Below are 5257 nucleotides of genomic sequence, written 5' to 3'. Positions count from 1 at the left end.
AGGATGCCCTTGGATCTCATGGCAGTGAACAGCTGTGCTGCAGCACAGCAGCTAACCCCTCTGAGAGACTTACCAGAAAGCAGATCCTTTTTTGGGATAATCCTCCTGTTAAAATAATCAGGATTGCATCTCCTGTGTAACACGAAGAAATACTGGTAGAAAGTTCCACCATTTTTCTTCTAGAAGACACAAAAAATGAGTTAACAAGATTTTAAAGTATTCATAACAGATATCCTGCATGGTTCCTTCAAGTTCCTTCAGTACAGCACATTAATATCAACACAAACAGACTGTGGGATTTCTCTTCTTACTGGGGTTATATTGTGTCATTCCTCTCCAAGACTTGTCCTTCTCTTCAGTAATGTACCTACTCATGTTTCTGCTGATAGAGAGCTTAAAACGTTTCTCCTAAGCCCTCAAAACCCACAGGCTGAACATGGCCACATCAATACCAACAGTGCCCCACATGAAAGCCCACAGGTGTTTGACTCCACTGCGAACAAAAGCTTATTCACAGAAATATTCATGAGAAAGTAAGCAGTAAGGTTCATCTCCACCTTTTAAATGTAGACTGACGGCAGATATGAAAATGGCTTTTGTTTTCAATTTCATTCCATATGATTCTTGAGTGGTTGCAGGATCAAGCTATTTGTATCCAAAAGGGGACATTCTTTCTGTAAATATGAAACACCCAAGTATTTGCAAAACTTAAATTTTAAGAGAAGTGAATAATTCTGATTTTACTACCTTTTCAGCTGTCCTGGGAATGTAGACCAGCCTGCACTAATGAGTTCCATTTCAGGAGTCCTTTTTGTTTTGAAAAGCAGATGCAGAAATTCAGCCTATATCCTTTCCAGATAAGAGAAGGAAGCATGTTCTTATGCACACCAATATAACACTCAGTCAGTAATTTGCATATGGATACTTTACATGCACATTTAATGCCTGTGTCATCACTGGTGTATTTGATGTTGGACATTCAATACTTAGTTACCACCTGAAGTGCATTTATCTTTGCCCTGTATCATTATTTTCAACCTCATTCTAATTGGAATCCTATGAATATGATTGTTAAAATCTTTATTATATTAAACTCCAGAGGAAAATGCAGTTGGCTCAGGTTTGAGACACTTGGTTCTGCAGAGATAATGAGAACAGTCCTATCTAAATTCAACTGGATTAAGATAAAGATATTTCAGTCAATTGAATCCAACATCTAAAACTGGACCTCTGACAAGAAAATGTGTACAATTTTATGAAGTTGGCTATTTAATGTAAAGGAAAATCTATTCACAATTTAGCATGAATGGGAAGAGCCCTTTATGTCAGAGTCACACTCTGCCTGGATTATGCTTACAGCCTCCAGATCCTCACACCACATCAACTCCTCCCCATCCAGTGCCCACCTTCCCCTCTTTCTCCACTGTTTCTCTAGCTGGGGCCAGAGGGAGCTTCCAAACTTCCCCTTCTCACCTGAAGGTTCATTTTGAGGCTTTCTGTGATGGGAGAAGGAGAGGGAGAAACATGGATGCTGAAGGGTGGTGGGAACCTGTCAATCATGATGCTGACCATGGCTCTGGGGGCCTTGGGCATCCTGGGGAAGGTGCAGAATGAGGAGAAATGCACTTATGCAGGATACTGTGAATTCCCCCCCACCCCGAGTCCTTGGGGACACACAGAGAGGCTGTGTGGGCCTGCTCAGGCTGAGAAGGCTGGGGTATTCCTTGGTTATCCCATGCACTGGTACAATCTCTATCTGCACAGAGAATCAAGAAAGGAGTGAAGAAAACACAAGGTGATGACTGTCAACCTGATGGAAAGAAGAAAGGAAGGATGATGGAAGGATGCTACTGTGACACTACCCAGGATGACCAGCCAGACTCAGAGTTCTAATCAGACAGTGACTTTCATGGCAGGAATGTTGGGTGTTAGAGCCAGCTGCAGCAGTACACTGGACTGGTGAAGCAAGCAGGGAGTGGCACAGAAGGGAAAACACAGTAGTGCCAGAGGTTGGTGCCAGCTCCAGAAGGACCTTTCTGCTATTACCCTCAGTCAGTCAGGAGTAACTATACCATGTGAAAATGTGGAATGCTGTCTGCTCCTCTATCACTTGTCTAGGATCCAGCCAAACTTCTGGGCGGCTGCAAGCAGTGACCCTGCAGAAGACTCAGACATCCCTGTCTCTGCAGTTTCTGAGTCTAGACCCACACCAGCCTCATTCCCCTGGCTAAGTGCTGACCTCTGAGGAGTTGCATACATCTTTCCCTGGAGAAGGTCCATCAGCCAGTCCCAGTGCTTTGCTGAAGCAGATAATGGTGTCTGGAAAGACCTTCATTATCTCTTATGCTGTCTGGAGGCTGAGGCTCCCTCCCAGCCTGGCCTCTGAACTGCACTTGGCACTGTCTGCTCACAGCCACATCTGCCATCCTCTGCCTCACAAATCCCTCTCTCGAAATTATTGTTTGCTTTCTTTGGTTTTTTGTCTTCTTCTAAAAAGTGAGGTGACATAAATTTGCTCTCATAATATGCATCAGGTGAAGACTGTCTGTGTTACAATGTGCTCACTTCACATGAGACATGGTAATAGTTTTTATGTAAAATGAAACCCATGGGAGAGGGAGACCTGCATCCCCCTTCCATCCCCAGGGGCTGGCAGGCTCCAGAGCCAAGGGCTGGCTGAGGTGGACCCTGTGGACTTGCGCTCTGAGGACAGTGAGAGGACATGTTCACTGGTGAGCAGACATACACATGCTGTGTCCCAAAACACCTTCAATTGGCAGGGTGTGTGCAGCCCTGAGAAGAGTCTGGCAGCTGCAGCCCTGCCTGCCACTGGCCCTGATCCTGGTGAAGGTGATACGGGGCCCATCTCCTCTCTCTGCTTACACCAAACATGTCTTGAGCAGTCAGACTCCTCTTCCCAGGTCTGCTGGACCACAGCTCCCATAACCTGTGGACCTGCTGGAGGGGGGCACTGTGGAGATGATCAGAGGGTTGGAACATCTCTTCTATGAAGACAGGCTGAGAGAGCTGGGGTTGTTCAGCCTGGAGAGGAGAAGGCTCTGGAGAGACCTTCCAAAACATAAAGAGGTCTACAAGAAAGTTCGGAGGCAGATTTTCCAAAAGGGCTGTAGTGACAGGATGAGAGGTAATGGCTTCCAGCTGTAAGTGGGTAGGTTTGGATTGGATAAAAGGAATAAATTCTTTACTTGTGAGGGTGGTGAGGCACTGGAATAGGTTGCTCAGAGAAGCCTGTGTGTGCCCCATCCCTGGCAGTGTCTGAGGCCGGGTTCATTGTGGCTTTGAGTGGCCTGGTGGAAGGTATACCTCTGCATGGAAAGGGGATTAGACAATCTCTAAAGGCCCTGCCAATTCCAACCATTCCGTGATTCTATGACCAGCTGCAGCCAGGACACCTAAAGTGGAAGCCTCCAGCAACCCGTCTAAGGCCACAGGGGAATTGCTTTGCACAACTTTAAAAAGCAGATGCCCAGCCATCTCCCAGTCCCAAAAGCTCACTAGACAAACAGTGCCAAGAAACAACCCCACTTTTTTCTGCCTCTCATCCAGGACCTCAACAATCTTCATGCCATGATGAAATCCTGACCAAAACTGAAGTCGGTAGATGAGCCATGAAATTCAGTGGGACCAGAATGCCACTAAAGAATATGCAGATTTTAGTCATGCACACTGCTAAAATATTATTGAATCTGACTAACTTCATGCACCAGTTGGGGGTGACCTGCTGAGAAAGCAGATCTGTGGAGAAAGACCTGGAGGCTGTGGTGGACAAGCTGTGTGGCTGTCCATGGCTCATCAGGAAGGATAATGGTATCCTGGAATGCATTAGGAAGGGCATTCCCAGCAGGTCCAGGGAGGAGATCCTGCCGCTCTACCAGCCCTGGTGAGGCCACATCTGGAGTGCAGTGTCCAGTTCTGGGCTCCTCAGTACAAGAGAGACACGGTGCTCTGGAGCAGGTCCAGCATAAGGAAACAAAGATGAGTAAGGAACTGGAGCATCTCTCATATGGGGACAGGCTGAGGGAACTGGGCCTGTTAATCCTTGAGAAGAGACAACTGGGACCTCATCAATATCTATCAGGATCTGAAGGGAGGGTGTCAGTGGAATGGACCCATGCTCTTCTCAGTGGTTCCAAGCAATAGCACAAGAGGCAATGGGCAGAAACTGATGCACAGGAAGTTCCACCTGAACATGAGGAAGGATTTCTTTACCTTGCTGGTGACCAAGCACTGGAACAGGTTGCCCAGGGAAGTTGTGGAGTCTCCCTCACTGGAGATATTCAGGACCTGTCTGGATGCAGGCCTGTGCAATGTGCTCTGGGATGACCCTGCTTGAGCAGGGAGGTCGGACCAGGTCCCTTCCAACTTTACCCATTCTGTGATTCTGTGACAATGTGATTCTCTGATTGTCTGCTCAGAGAGCATTGTCATTTGCAGTTACTAATGCCCACAGCCACTATCAGCACCCCTTCCTTTCCATTATTTCTTGCCATGTGACTTTATTCCTGTAACGCTGCTCCACACTGAAATCTCCCTAATCCGTTTCAGGCGGGCGATGGGTACCGACACCCTCTCGCATTGCTTGGTTGTGCTAGTTCCCAAGGATTACAAATGAGGGCCATCTGTAGTCCCTACTATTTGTGGAGTTGAAAAGGAGCTTAACTTAATGTATTTTGGCAGAGTAATAGGGAAACATCAATCACTGGGTGACATGTTAGTTCATATGCACCAATAGGCTCATGTTTGTAGCTCGACACATTAAGTGGATCTGTTTCTTTAAAGATGAGTCCATCACTTGCAGACAGACATTTGGAGCTCTAGCATACAGGACACTTTTAAGAGATACTTGATAAAGAGCTTGAAAATGTGAGTAGTGACACGAAGCTAAACTCTGTCTCATTTTCTTCAGATTCCCTGTTAGTATGAGCCTCATAAAGTTGAAATTGGGGTCACTTGGACAGTTATTTTAGTTAAAACAGATGGAGTTGTGGTGGCTGCTCCTAAAGAAGCAATTTTTACCATAAGTTACCATACACTATCTCTGGGATTAATATATTTTCCTGTACTACATCATTTGGGACTGTGTGGTAATTACTAGACCAATGCTGATTTTTTTAATGGCAGCCATGCTAGTAATTTACTTTTAAGAAACCCTATTCTGAGATAGTTCACAGCAGTGAAAAAAACAGCATTTTCCTTGAAAATGCCAAAATCAAACTGTTTCTTAATTTATTACAGG

Source organism: Melospiza melodia, chromosome 4, assembly GCF_035770615.1.
Source record: "Melospiza melodia melodia isolate bMelMel2 chromosome 4, bMelMel2.pri, whole genome shotgun sequence".
NCBI lineage: Eukaryota > Metazoa > Chordata > Aves > Passeriformes > Passerellidae > Melospiza > Melospiza melodia.
Note: the sequence above shows the minus strand (reverse complement) of the source record.